This window comes from Agelaius tricolor, unplaced genomic scaffold (genome assembly GCF_023055355.1).
Source record: "Agelaius tricolor isolate 1412-34295 unplaced genomic scaffold, bAgeTri1.0.p SCAF_6, whole genome shotgun sequence".
In the NCBI taxonomy this organism is placed as follows: Eukaryota; Metazoa; Chordata; class Aves; order Passeriformes; family Icteridae; genus Agelaius; species Agelaius tricolor.
This window is the reverse complement of record NW_027269266.1, coordinates 37618474-37633952: the sequence shown is the minus strand read 5'-3', so window position 1 is coordinate 37633952 and position 15479 is coordinate 37618474. Positions and strand designations below refer to the sequence as shown.

Below are 15479 nucleotides of genomic sequence, written 5' to 3'. Positions count from 1 at the left end.
CTGTGGTTCTGCACTAAATATGAAGCAAAAAGATCATATGGGCCCCTCCATTCACCAAGGTACATCTCCTTTATGCTACGTTTCACAGTCACAGGGCACTCAGCTACACCACCAGTACCCAGAGATTCCCCAGAGCCAGAAGACCAAAGGGGTTCCTCAGACCTGTGCTTCCTCTATACTGGATGATGCTAGGAACGTGTCAGACCTAAACACAGTTTTCTTGGCTCAGAAGAAACATCTTCTGCTGCCTGGGACTCACTCTTGTGCAAGATCAGGGTCCACCAAGATACCCCAGGGTGCTGGACACCACTGCTGCCAACCCTGCTAGCAGATGGCCATGGCTCTTTCCCAAAGGAGATCAGGCTGTTGAGGTGTCCGGTTCGGCTGTCTGTCTCTGCCCAGACACGGGTAGGGTGGTTCTTGGGTGGCACGCAATTCAAAGGACGAGTCTGGACTCTTCAGATTTTCAGTCTTCAGATTGTTTATTGTTTCTTATCTACAAAATTTTCTGTCTGCCCAACAGAGGTCTGATCTGCGAGACAGCCAAGGGCACTCGTGACCACTCATGGGGCGGTCATGTCTTTTTATACTAAAATCTACGTACATTATATTTACTTTTATTTTCCAATACTTTTCACCCATGTTGGCAAGTGCACCTTCACCATAAACCAATCCCCAAGTGCCAATATCACCACAGAAGATGGAAGACAAGAAGAAGAAAGAAGAAGGACAAGACACGCCCTGATCCCTCCATCTTGTCTCCATAACCCCCCTGTACCAAAAACCTTAAAGTTTATATTTCACCCTATAAATGTGTCCCTCTTACACCCTTCACTCTAAAGTGATTCTCATGTCCTCAAACTGCTGTCACTTCTGTGGATGGATCAAAATCAAGCCACCAAACACTCTTGGCAACATTCCAGGATTTCTGAGACCCCCCAAGGGTTCTCCTGGCAACTCTGGACATCCGGAGCGATGTGCTGAGTTCCCACATTGAGGAGGATGGTTGCATGGTGACCAGTAGCTTGAACGCTGCCAGGAACCAGAACCCCACTGAGCGCGTTTTTCTCACAGCACAGACACTGCCGTGGCACCCAGCTATGACAGTTTCAGTGACAAACTCCACTGACAGCACAGCACATCTCATACTCCAAATCTGTCCCTCTTTTTCAAAGTTATGAAACAGTATCATCAACTGCAGCTCAGGTGCAGCTTTAAAGTAAAATGTACTAGAACAAAAACAACAGCCCTGTCTAACATTTACAGAGCGACTTTCAGCGGAGCAGATCTCATGGGATTTCTTAAGCCTTTCCAAGCCAAGCATATAATGCCACAGGTTTTCACAAGTGTAGCTAAGGGCAGTTTGGGTGTCCATACATTTGATTTCTTCGATTCACTGCCAGCTGGAAGGGATCAAACACTGACAGAACACAGAAGCAATTCTATGTAACCACACTGCAGAGGAATGAAAGCATGGCCAGTGGCAGAGGGAATTCACCACAATTGCTTTGAAAAAGGAGGGGTGGGGGGAAATGCTATTTCCTCAACACAGTAGGTGGCAACAGGAATTCTACCCTATTTGCAGGGGGGAGCGAGGGATTTATGGGCACAATTACATATTCTGCAAATCGCTTCCAAAGGACTGCCCTTGAATGACTGAAGTGAGATCCAAATCTCCCCAGACTAACTACCTAACAGAGCTCAGCAGGAATGAAATGCATTGTATGACTGCCACTTCTATCATTTTGAGCAGAATCTTGTTTTAGTAGTCTGTCAGATGACAAGGGTAGATATGAATTCAATAGATGATACTAAAGTCCCAGAAACAGTTATTTCAAGTATTTTTATATTGCAAGTTAGGAACAATACCTCACTTTCCATCTGGAAATATCCTGTGTTCAAATCAGTACAAATAATATCCATTCTCAAGGTGTTTTCATTATTATTTTGCATAAGTCTGTAAAAAATTGAGACAGCATGCACATTATGGACATAAATCTATTATGCCTTACACCCACATAAATCAAAGCAATTCCACCAAGCTCAGACACAGGTTTACCTGAAATCTTTAAATATGAGTGATTTTCAAGCAAAAAAGGAAAAATAAATCCATAATACTGATGCTTCCAAACTAAATACCAATCTAATCACAACCTCTGTACAACCCCAGTCTCAGGTCTGAACCTAGGCACATTCCTGTGGTTTCTTCTTCTCAAAAAATCCAATTTCTTTCCCACCAGCTCCAGCAAGGGTACAGGAAGGCCAGCTCTGGGCACCTGCACTGAAAGACTCTTGCTGCCCTGTTTCATGCAACCCTTAGCCCACATAAAGGGTCAAGCTGGTGCCTTGGAAGAGTTCTCTGTAGCTGACACCTCGAAGAGAGGGTAAACAGCTTTTTCTGAGAGCAACAGAAGTGAAAAGGGGAGACAGCAGGATAAAAAGAAAGTTCTAGAAAGTTTAGAGACTGTAAAGATTCTCATTAGTATCAAAATACTTTCAAGGAAAATTACACAAAATTTACTTTTTATTAACCTTACTACAGGTCTATGTTATAATAAAACATCTTCCTCCCCTTGATAGGGAAACAGATTTTATATTGTTTAAGCATTTTGAAAACTCTTCTGTCACCTGAGAACACTTTACCTTCTTATTTAGAAGGACCATTTTCCCCTAAGAAAGAAAAAGAACTATTCACCTCCCATTTCAGACCTCCTAAGCCTCTTCTAGGATTTTTTTCTTTGTTGTACCAACATCTTTCCTGGACTTTGTTCTTTAAACATCACTTTGGTCCAGAGGAAAACTAGAACAAGGTTTTGAAAGTACTGGGGAAGCAAAACAACACAAAGGAGAAATGCCTGGCAAGTTAGAAAATATTGCAAACCCATACTGAGAAAATCACATGGGGACTCCCTTCCACCCAGTGCTGAGAACATAAATCTCATCTATCCATTTCACCCCTGCAGCATGCCACTCATTAGGGAAAAGGAATCGAGCCCTTTTGCTCAGTAAGGTTTTGGAAAAGCCCTCATGTAGTTCTCAATCACACCCTTGAAGGCCTCATGAAAACAACAGCAACTAAAAACACTGCCTACTTACACTGACAATACTCATGTTAACAGTCAAACTGGTGTTTTAGAGTGCAGTACGTGTAACTGAATCTGGCAGCAGCAGGTACTAAAAACTTGCCATCATTCCTCTTTCACCCTGGACCAGCCACCCAACCTATAAAGAAACTCTACTTTTGTAGAAAAGTTCAGCTCTTGAACAAACTTTTAAGGGATGCCCATCACTGCTGACAGCTGTGAGCCCAGACACTGAGCTCCTGTCTGAGATGCCTCCCTGGATGCATTAGGGGCTCCGTGACTTGGCCCTTGCACCAGGGCTCATGTCTCAGCCTTGACAAATCCTCATGACCTGTGTATGTCCAAAACACTCGTTTTCTCAGAGCCCAGCAAGATACCTCCATTGGGGCTGCCAAGAAAGCAGCTGTAGGCTTAGCAAGGACATGCTGTAGTATTAGTGGCATGTTTTATCTTTTACCTCTCACCAGAAGTACAAACCTTAAAGGAAACGTTTCTGCAGGTGCTGATTACTCTGCCTTTCATCTCTTCAGATGTGCCTTCTTACAGGGGTATTTTATCTGGTACATCCCTGCCAGCTCTTTATAGACATCACTTCCCTCTCATTCCATTTTCCCTAAATCCTGACATGCAAACCCAAGCTGAAGAACACCAACCCCGTCACACCTGATGAATTAGTAATGACAGCAGCCAGTGCTTTTGCTTAGTCTGTTTGGTTTGGGTCTTTTTCTGCAGGGGCAAAGAAATCAAGTTTACCCTTCAAATGAACCAAGGGTCAAATCCCAAATGAAAAATTAAAGGCTTTCACCATTATGGGGAGCTACAGCACAGCCCAGTGTTTTCTTTGCTTGTTGCCACAACCACTGAATAGCAATGTTCTCCTTATGGCATCTGAAGAATACAGTGTTTCTTTCTAACCTAAAGGAGTACAGGCAATGGCACAGGAAACAGTTTTCAGAAGGTTTACACGGATGGGCTTTTTCTTTTTTCCCATGCTGGTGTGAAAATATTGAGAAGAATGTAATTATTTATGTTGTATTTGTTTTGTAAGTGAAGATACAGATCACTTGCTTTTAATTTCCCTTTTCCAGGTTCAACCTTTATTTAGTAGGAACTATAAAAATTCATTTGAAAAAGTAATATATTCAAGACTAATAAAGTTCAAGTGCAAAATATTTTTAGAGGCAGCTTAGGTACAGCTATTAAGTTTTCAAATAAAGCCATCTAGTCTAAGTTATACTGGAAAAGGGTCAAAGTTTATGGCTAATTTCTCTGATTGAAACTGTTTCCAGGAGCAACACTTCCATGCCAAATGCTGCTAGGTAATTCCAAGAACAGTCAGGTGTATGAGTAAAAACAGTGAATCTGAGTAATATCAATGTTAGCAAGAAGCTCACCTCTCACCAATCTCCAGTTTTCACTACCACAAAATTTTCATCTCTGCATCAACTGACCACAACAAGCTCAGTATCTGTAATTAAAAACAAACATGGTTGTTTTTTTTCCTAGATGGGAATACTGAAGTGCATTTCCCTGATAGCTGATCCTTAAAAATTCAATCTTTCTCTGTCAGCTGTGGTATTTAAAGTCACAAAAATGTTACCCTGTCAGTGCCCTTTACCTACAAGTGGCTGGTCCAAAATGCAGAAACAAGGTGGGAAGGGCTGAGACCAAATGCTTTTAAATTCACATTAACTCCTCATACACACATCACATCTACATTTACAAAAATGTCAATTCTACTTCAATACTGATATTTAATAAATTCCATAGTCAAACCCCTGGTCTTACATACTTTGAGAAGAAAGGCAACAAAATACCTTTAAAAAATAATTTGAGGAAACGGTGGATGCATAGGAAATGGAGGAGGCTACTTGGAGCAGCCAAGTGAATGGAAAAAACACATGAGGTCACAGAATCAGCCCCTAGCCCACCAATGCTTTACATCAATGAAGAACTGCTCTGCAAGCCTGATAATATTTTTAATCTCCCTTTGCAAATGCCCAAGCATTTACTCGGTATTCAAAGCTGCACTCCACAGCTTCCAGAATCAGAATTTAAAACTAGCAGTCTCAGCTCACTGATAAAATACTGCTGCAATGGAACAAGACACACTAACTCCAGTCAACAAGACACCTTTTGGGACCCCACAGAACACCTACTCTGCAAGCCCACAGCAAGGGGAAAATAAAGGACCTGTACAACCTCACTCACTTTACATTATTCTAATGATTTCCCAGTTAATTCAAACGTCCATAAGCTTTTAAAATCCACTTACTTATCATCAAAGCATTGACTGCCAAGTCATGCATGCCACAGTGAAAAAAACCACTAAGATGACAGTGCATGGAGCTGACACGGCATAGAGATTGTTTCTCTCAGGGAAGTTCTTTGGAGAATGGTCAGGGTCTGTAAAAGTATGTTTGTGGTGATAACACAGTCATGGAATGTCCAGATTGGAATGGTACTTTTATACAAACTAATCCTGAAAACAATGTAAAACATATTTTATTGCATCTGACCTGTGGTCAGATTTCACCTCCAGAAAGATCCCTAGCATGACCGCTTTTTACATGGAAAAAATAAATACACATCTGTGAAATTAGATGTGCATTTATAGCTGAAATCAGTGGCAAAGGTGTAATAGCAAATATCCCTTATGGCAAGCTTGTGAGAAAGGGCTGTTCTCAGAAAAAACCCCTGAATTCAAGAGGGTACATCAATTATTGCTGCACAAACCAGAATGAAAAAACAGCACACAGCTGATATGTCCACAGTTGTTCACACAGCATAACAATGGGAAGGGCTGAGATGGCATTAGACAACACAACAGCATGCATTTCCATTTTTAACAGATTCATGCAATTTTTTTCCTTTTTTTGCCCACAACCAAGGGAAGTTGCAATGCCACTGACACTGCACTGACTGTTGCTTTTCAATGTGTTGAAAAAAAACCTACTATAATTAAGTAATTGGTTGGCCTGTGTCCATTTCATTCCACACTGCTGCCTTGCCTCACACTTGTTTAAGGAATAGAGAAAAAATTGTTGAAAATGTGGCAGATAGTGGGAAAAAAAACCAAACTGTTAAGCTTGACTTGTTCAAATTAGGTGGTATTTGTACAGATGGAGCACCTGCCATGACTGGCAAGAAGAACAGTCCTGTCGCTTTGCAAGAAACATTTTTGGATCGAAAGTTATTGAAATACCATTTGTATCTATCAGGATTGTTTCCTGAGCCAAAGATTTAGGTTTCTTGCATGTCTAAATCCTGTCAAGTCCTACTCTAGCAAAATAAAGTATTTATAGAATCACAGAATCATTTAGGTTAGAAAAGATCTTTGAGTCCAACTGTTAACTCGGCACTGCCAAGTCCACCACTAAACCATGTCCCTAAGTGCCTTATCTATACATCTTCCAAACACCTACAAGGATGGTGACTCAAACACCTGTTCCAAAGCTTGATAACCCTTTCTGTCAAGAAATTATTCCTAACACCCACTATGCATCAGAGATGCCAATAAGTACACCAAGTAACTGATGAAAGTGATGAGCAGAATACAGATTAAATGTTTTCTGTCAAAGGGCAAAACCTGTGAAAGACTCTGGAAAGAGAAAATGACCAATACATTTTCTGAACAGAAAATATTAACCCTTCAATGACAATGGTCTTGCTTACAACCAGGAAGGGATCACAAATCCAGTGTATAGGGACATGACAGTGTCAGCTCTGCAGCCTCAAAACACACAGGAAAAGAAAGGATTACCTGGATTGCATGCTGTCATCCATGTGCTGCTTTTCAATCAAAGCTGAGATGTTCTTATTCTATTTGAATTGTGTGCTTTGGTTATATGCAGTGTGTTTGAAGTGACAACTAAAGGTCTAAGAAATACTGTGATCTGAAGTTTGAGGAGTTATTTCACTCTAAGTTAGAAGAGCCTAGCAACCAAAATTTCCCACTTGTATCTCATTTTATAACAGGATTTAGACCATTCCTTTGAAAAAGGTTTCGGTCTGAAATATTTCAGCTTTGAAAAAGAGGAGATGTCCTTGTAGCAGCAGAGTAAAACTGGTACTCCCACCTGAAGAACAGGACCAGGAACACCCAGAGAACAACAAAACTGAAAATGAGGACTTAGAAGCAGATCTCCTCTGGTACAAGCCTTCCCTTTTAGTGCTTGTGCAAACTGGGACTGACACACATTCATGAACAGTAATAGTCTATTACAAACTTTGTTAAAAATAGACTGTTTAAAAGTCACCAATTCTCATCTCGATGACTTGGTGTCAACAAAGCTGAAAACAAGGGCAAAAAAATATTTAGAAACACTATCACTCTATTTGAAGGTTGCAATGGCAGAATTAGCCTGTTAACTTCATTTTAGGAGAAAAGAACTAAGGGTCACTCTTTTGACATTTATAACAATAATTGCATTAATAAAATGTAAGAATCAAGATAAATTTTAAAGACCATTTGCAGTACATCTAGGGAAAAAAACCCAAAAAACCAAATCCAGCTCTAGCAAGATTTACTATAAAGACTGACCCCTAGATTTACCAACTTCCAGTGTAAACAGTCAGTCTCCTGTTGTTGAGGGCCCTCCCTCTTCTGCAACTCCTATTGATTCCACAATTTTTGCTGCTGGCAAATGCCCTTTTTGGTTTTTTTTTTTTTCATAGATGGAGATAATTATAACAGAATATCAACATTTCCAAATAAATCTTCACATGAAAAAAAGCACTACAGAAGTATTTTCACAAGTGTAAGAAAAGGCTTTCTGGGTTTTTTCTTTTTTTTTTTTTTAAATAAAAGAGTGTATAGAAAGCAATATACAAACTATGTGAAGAATTAAAAATAAAAATAATTGAAGTGGAAGTCTAAAGAGATTGTGCCTATTTTCATTTACAAACACAGATTAGAAACAGGTTAAAAAATCAAGAATTAAAACACCGGTAACGTAAATTTATTTTGGCTTCAATGCTGATAAGATGACATTTCATCACTAAGATATATAACCACTATTGCTTGCTTAACCATATATGACCTAACAAGCAATTTCATAAAAATTTTTTGTTGCAGATCCTCTTTAAAGAGGAAGAAGCATTTGTCTCTGCTTTTAAAGGTGAGGGAATACTAGCAGGAATTCAACACTGTTGACCCAGTGCTTTTCCTTTTCTTTTAATTGCAATGCCTTTACAATGGCAAGCACCATGGATTTATTTCCACATCCAAAGGCTTCACCCTTTTGCTGCAAATTATTCACAAGCACACAAAAATGTACGCTTTGTAAGCATTACAAGAATATTTTGCATGAAGCAAATTCCACCAGAACAATACACATTTGTAATCTACATATGGGAAACAGCCTTCACATGCTTTTCATGTATCCCACTAACTCCCAATGCGAACTTTTGTAACGAAATGCTGAATACTTATGATCGTTACATACAACGTATCTTTAGTGAGTAAAGTTGTGAAAGTGTGTAACCCAATTTTGGTGAACTGCAAAAAATACTTTGTTTAAAACCAATGCTATTGTTTGGTGGAGGAAGCAACTTTGACAGAAGTGACAGCAGCACTACAACTAACAACATCCACGAAGTAAGCCCCTCAAGAGAGCCCGACACCTAAGGCATGCCATCTTTAAAAGCACATGCCCTATTAACTGAGGTTGTGCATCCAGAGGATGAAGTGGGAACATGAAGTGACCTCCCAGGAGGACACTGTGTGCTAAAACTTCCACAATTTGAGAGAAATACTGGTTGTTATGCAAGCACCGCAATATAGAGGTAATATTTTCCAACTGAAAACTCCATAGAAATCCTAAGTCCATCACTTGACCCTTTGCTCCCTTCAAGTCCACCTTCTATTTTCTTTATACATTGTTTCCTGCTCCTAACCTTTTAAAATTCTGTTCATCTCTTCTTTTACTGTCACTTGAGAACCGGACTTCTCATTTATTGTTCCTTAAATAATTAAATAGTGTCCATTTGCTTTCCTGCTTCCAGGCCAGAGTAGCATCCCATTTATGTATGTCACTCACTTCTATCACTTTTCATTTTTTCCTATTAGCGAATCTTTATAGTACTATTTGGCAAGCAGAGGTTAACTTTTTTCTTCTTCTCAAAGGGTAAGTTAGCAGCTTTATGAAATGGCTATTAATGAAGTGCCAAATTAATTTCAAACACACACTCTAGCTAGCTGAAAAGCAGAAGTAAACCTTAATCAAGTATATCAAGATCTGTAGTGGTAATTTTCATCTCTGTTTAAGTAAAAAGTCCAATTATCCAGATCAATGTATCTCTGAAAAGGCTTTTTACCAGTCCCATTTCCTCAAGAGGCATTTTTATCTTCTTTCTGTCAGTGGAGCTGAGATACAAAAAGCCAAATTCAATTCCTCAGCAAGGCTGCTAGTCCCACTGAGATCAACCAACGCATCTTCTCTGAAGGCCCATGGCAGGGGCATGGCAAATCCATGGCACAGCACGGAGCCAAGCCAGAGGGCTATGGTACAGCCCAGATCACCTCGACTTCAAGAGTCAAACTACTCAGATCAGCCATTACTTTCTCCCTGTTGTCATCTACTTCTCTTGTTTTGTGGGCATCAGGCCTTCTTCATCTGTTCCCATTTGTCTACCTCTCTTTTTTTCATCACTACAAAAGTTCATACTCTCCAGAGAAAGAAACACCATTTAAATTCAGCAACCATTGCCTTTTCCTTGCTGATGGAAAACAGAACTCAGGAGCAGGGATGATCCTTATGAAAAGGACTTCCCCACATCCACTGCAGAAATCAGTCAGAAATACGCCTGTTTTTTAAAAAGATCTGCTTGGTGAAGGATCTCAGTGGAGCCCAGAGAGAGAAATAAAAGATGCTCTGTTGTTTGGTAACAGTAAGCATTGCATTTGCATTTCCAAGCTCAAAGTAAGCATGTAAAGCCAAACCAGCACTGGATACAGGTGCTGATGGAGATAAGCAGTGCAGGTCATCAGTGGCAAGTACAGACACAGGCACCAGTCACCCACAGAAATCCCTATGAAGCAGGATCATGCATCTTTAAGCATTGTGAACTAATGACATCCTCCTCCACAGCAAGTTCTACAGCAACTGTTTATCTGATGCTCTGATGAAGCAGTGAGTAAAGCCAATACCACATCACTCTCCTTTTCCCCCTAGGATGCACCCACAGGTCTGCTGTGCATCCAGACTAACAAACCACGCCAGAATGACGGAAGCACGGAAACCACTTATGAAAAGTGCTGGACTGAAACTAGAAGCAGAGATTAAATTCACCAAAACATCTCTAAATTTGATGCTACTTCACCTACAGCACATTGGATTTAAGAGCAAAAGATATACCTTGTTCATCCATATATTCACAGGCTGTAATCCCTTTAAAAATACTTATTGAAGGTGCTGAGAAATTCCTAAATCCTTTCTGCTTGTACTTTCAGTAGACATACTGGCATTTTGGCATTTGATTCATACCAGTATTGAAGTGCCCCTATCAAAATTGCATTTTCTAGAGGTTACTTTTAGTAAATAAAATATCAACTTAAAAATGTGTGGCCAAACAAGCCAATGTAAATGCCACATATTCTGTGAACTCAAATAATTTATTCTTGGCTCACAATACCATCATTTTGAAATAAGGTTCTGTTTAACATTATTATAAGTTTCTAAATTGCTTCACAAGAGTTTTCTCTAAGCTTATGAACAAAGTTTATTGAATGAGGCAAAATTAGAGGCATTATTTTGCTAGCCACAGAACACTAATTTAATTTGCATTCTCTAATGAGTACTGATCAAAGGACCAAGCATGCAGATAACAACAAGGACAGTAGCTACATGCAAATCCTGTAAGTCATTACAAATGTAGTATTCCACTCTGAGAGGAAGTACCTTCCTTAGTTCATCTTCTGATTAACTGAAGTGGCAACAAGAAATATTTCAACCCATATTCCTTCTTGTTTAAATCATCCACTTCATTAAAAAGTTTAAAATCTTCCTGCCAGTGAGCCATGTATCCTTTGCACTACTCACATAAATATTCCTAGTGAAGTGACAGGAAATATCCTTAAAAACAAGACTCAGAAGCACCTTATTATTAAACTGAACATCTAAAGGTGCTTTTGAAATTAAGTAATACATTTTTTCTCTGGCTTTAGACACTTGAGTTAGCACTTCTGAATACAGCTGAATTTTATAAATTCCAGTTCTCCTGCTGGGAGGATATTTCTTGAGCTGACATATCATGCATTTGCTCTGTTACTCTAGTTACTGTAATGCTGTTTCAGTGTGAGCAGGAAGAATTTCCTACCTCCCAAAAGACTTGAAATACAGGTCCATAAAGCACATGGAAAAGACAAATCACACCTATACCCTTAAGTCTTGCTATTCCATTTATATACAGCAAAGCTCTCATGGACTTTATTAGCTCAGGACTGGATCCAGAGCACAGACTTATATGCCTATTAAATGATACTTCTCTTTCAATTAATATCACATTTGAGGCAAAACACATTGATTCTTGATAGCTGCAGGTACAATCCTCATTCACTCAGGCCCTGATGTCCAAGACACTCAGCAGCTTCAACCCGCCCTAAGGCAACTGGAAACTACAATCACACAGGAGCTCGTTTTGGCTGGACTGAAGTCAGTGCAAATTTTACAGCAAATCTCAGGGGATGGCAAGATCAGGGTTCAGTGACCCAGCCAGCAATAGCTGAATAAATGCAAGAGATCCAGACTTAACCTCACATTCTTCTCTTGCCAAAGTCCAAATCATCTCATTAGCGCCAATGGGCACAACCCTACACGGTGCTGCACGCTGGAACTCTCTGACCATGAGCCTGATCCTGCTATCTTGAGCCATCAGAATATTACCTGTAGAAGTCATCCCACAGAAATCCAGGCAACTTGCACAAGTAAGGGCTGCCACAATCACAGTTATAATTAATCCTGAGCATTTTTACTATTTAGAAACTAAACTAGAAAATTAGACTCTGAACGTAGCAAGGGTTTTGCAAATTAAGTTAATTCTACAGCTTCTTTCCCTTTAAATCAAACTAGGACCTTATACTTTTAAATTAAATTACTAAGAATAATATCAATAGGTAAGCTATATGAACACTGTGGTGCTCTATATCAAAGCCTTCAAGCTACCACTTTCAGGAGGGTGGGACGCACACCTTCCAGTTTAAACCTACAAATTATTAGACAGGTTACCATAAGAAGAAATTTTTGACAGGTCTTTTCAACATTCAGAAAAGGCTACCCCAGTCAGAGTTTTTAGCTTGAGGAAGGGTTGTTTTCCTTTCCTTACTAAATCTGTAACGTTTTCTCATGGCTATTACATTTTAATTAATTCAAATAATCTCAAAAGATTTAGCTTATTCTGTCATTTTCATATCTATGTAAATAACTCTAGAATTACTTATTGGAGGAGAGCACTAAATGTTGTTTTCCTGGTTCTCATTCTGACTCTTTAGGTAGTTGGTCTATTTATGCTTTTCAAGTTGTTGGGCTGTTTTCATTCTGTAATTACACCATTTCTGCTGTCTAGGGACAATCAGAAAGATGGGATGATAACCTGCAGCCTCAACCACTTTCACATTTTCTAACCGATACTCTAAAATCTCCTAATTTTTGAAGGCAGAAGCAAAAACGGAAAGAAGAATTCTCGCTGGCACATCTGAGGCATTTTCCAAATTTTTGGCGAGGGAAATTCTGGACGTGTAGCTTGCCAGAAAGGCGAGAGAAGAGCCCGCGGTTCCCACAGTACCCAGTACCCGCTTGCTGCAAGAGATCCCCACATTTCTATGAGGGCTCAGAGGTCGCGACCGTTCCCCTCTCGGAGCGCCGGGTCGCACGGAGCCCCCCGCGGCCGCGGGACCCCTGAACCCCCGTTCCTGTCCCGGGCCGGGGCACCCCGCACCCCGTCACAGCCCCCCGGGGCAGCTCCAGCGCCTCCCGCTCCGGTTCCACCCGGTGCCTCCCCGGGCAGCGGGGGCGTCGCAGCTCACCTGGGCGCAGCAGGCACCGCCGCTGTCCTGCAGCCCGGCTGCCGCCCCCGCTGCCATTTGTTGCTCGCGTTCGGACGGAGATGCCCTCTTCCCCCCTCCCCCCGCCTCGCGGCCACCGCCGCCCGAACCGTAGCGACTGGTCCAGATAGGTCTCAAAGTGGAAAAATCCTACGGCAACATACAAGGCGTCTTCCCTCCCGTCCCCGCCTCCGCCGCCCCCTTTCCCCGGCAGCCCCGCTTGGCGCCCCAGCCGCCGCCCGCAGGCTAAGCAGCGCGACCGAGCTCCGGCAGCCCGCCCGCACCCGGCCGGGCAGGGACAGCGGCCGGGCGCCCGGGAACACACACGGATGGGAGGGGCGCTGGATTTTCCACCCCCTTTTCTGATGTTGCTCCGGTACGGGATCGGGGGCCGCGGGTCTCAAATCCCTCGTTTGCTCCCAAACGAGAGAGTGTCAACCTCCTTCCCAGAGCCTCCGCCTCTGGATTCCCTCCCCATCTCCCGCTGCCTCGGCGGAATCCCGACCCCGTCACCCCCCAGGACTCACGGACACCGGAGGTTCGCCAGCACGGGCTGGGGGAGGGGGCATCGCCGGTGGCCCTCGCCGATCGCTGCCGGGCAAGGTGGCACGGCACGGCGGTACCCCTCGGAGGCAGCAGCGCTGATCGCGTTCCCCCCGCTCCCTGCCCGTCGAGTTTCCTCCCGGAGCTGCCGCCCCCCACCCAGTGCATCCGCGGGGCGCCGCAACTCACATCGCGGCGCCTTCCCGCAAAACTTCTCGGCGTGTGGCCCCGGCGGCTCCGCTCCGCTCCGCTCGGCGCAACAGGCAGCGCTGCTCACCTGGCGCGGGGCCGCCGCGCCATGGGAGCGCCGGGCGGAGCCGGGGGCGGCGCGGCCGGGCGCAGCCAACGCCCGCCCGCCCTGCTCCTCCGCCGGGCGCCCGCCGGCGGGGAGGCTGTGCCTGCTGTGCCTGCCGCGCCGCCGCTCCCCTGCCCTGCGCTGCGGCTGCAGGCACGGAGGCAGGCGGGCAGGGAGGGAGGAGAGAGCGGGGCGGGGAGGGAGAGAAGGAGGAGACCTCCCTCTCGCTCCCAGCGCACGGCGGGGAGGTGCTGCCCGTCTGCCTCCCGGGGCTGACTGTGGCTCTCGCTCCCCAGCTTTAGGGGCAGGGCCGGGGCCGCCCGAGAGAGATAGCCTGGCCTGTCGGGAGGACCCTGGGGTGCGTTCAGAGGGTGCTTCTGCTCCCCCCAGTGCCCACCAGGTTCCCCAGCAAAATACGAATAAGGTTAATTGTTTTCCTCATCTGAGGGAACAGCTGTCATTGCCAATGTATAATACTTGCTACGATAGGTGAACTTATGCCATGCTCAGCCTCACCAACCTTTTGTGCTGATCCATTTATTCACATCCTGCTTCGGGTTTACCGCGGTTCCTGCGAGGGTGACTTTATTCTCCAAGAGGTGCTTCTGTGGAATGTGCTGTGTTGCAGCAGTTGCATGGCCTGCCATAAACCACACTTTAAGAAACATCACCAATTGGTTGCCTCTCTCATTCGAACACTTTCTCTGTTGTGCACTTTTCTACTCTGGCTCTGCAAAGTAAAACTTTCTATTCATTTTGTGCAGCAAAAATTTTGTTGCTTGTCTCTAGTTGAGAGCACCTGAGCAGATGGGTTTTAGAAAGATCCATCTTAGCTGGTTTACATTAAGGTGAAAGCTGCCTAAGATGCTGCTGCATGGAACAGAAAATGAATTGGCATTGATTTCCTCTGGGCTGTTTTTTTTTGCCTCTAACTATACAAAACTGTTTTATCTCCATATCGGCCATTGTCAAAAAGAAACTTCTAGGTCAGAAGGATCAGTGCTATGGCCACAGAGAGGTGGTCTTTTGAGGGAAGGGGGGGACAAAAGAAATGCATTGCCAAATGTCAATTTTCATCATTAAACCTCACTTCTGTGAGTTTTTATCCAAGTAAATATTTACCTCCCTGTGTAACCCGAATTATATTAGCAAGATAATGCAGGACCAAGCCTTTGTACTATAGCAAAACCTGCTGGTTTTCTCCTAGGAATATTTGCAAATTAGTTCATGAACACTTATATGTATGCCTATCATTTTAAATTCTTATTAGTAAAAGAGAAAATAACAAATACAAAAAGCAACTTGATAAAAATCACTTTCATTAGTTCCTTGCACAACTCACACTGACTGACTCAACCCAGCTTTGAAGACACAATCAGTTAAAAATTAAAAACCTAGTACATGAGCATGCATTTCTCTTTGTAGTGTGTTTGTGTCACAAAGCTGATGAAACTGACTGATGCCATGACTGCATTAGCAGCCCTGTATTATTTGCAATGGGAAACAATTTTCAGGC

General features: G+C 42.9%; 1 protein-coding gene across 11 annotated transcripts in view; it reads right to left on the bottom strand.

The window, feature by feature from the left end:
- LRRC3B (leucine rich repeat containing 3B) overlaps window positions 1-14000 on the bottom strand; it is a 45107-nt gene extending 31107 nt beyond the window's left edge. For 3 of the 11 annotated variants that reach the window (XM_071429388.1, XM_071429395.1, XM_071429389.1), the window contains exon 1: window positions 13108-13254. The gene's annotated coding sequence lies outside the window, so the exon portion shown is untranslated. Of the gene's footprint in view, window positions 1-4477; window positions 4552-13107; window positions 13262-13652; window positions 13790-13857 lie in introns of those variants that run through there. The other 8 variants (XM_071429387.1, XM_071429394.1, XM_071429385.1 and 5 more) reach the window with 6 other exon arrangements.
- Between the last annotated feature and the right edge of the window lie 1479 nt (window positions 14001-15479).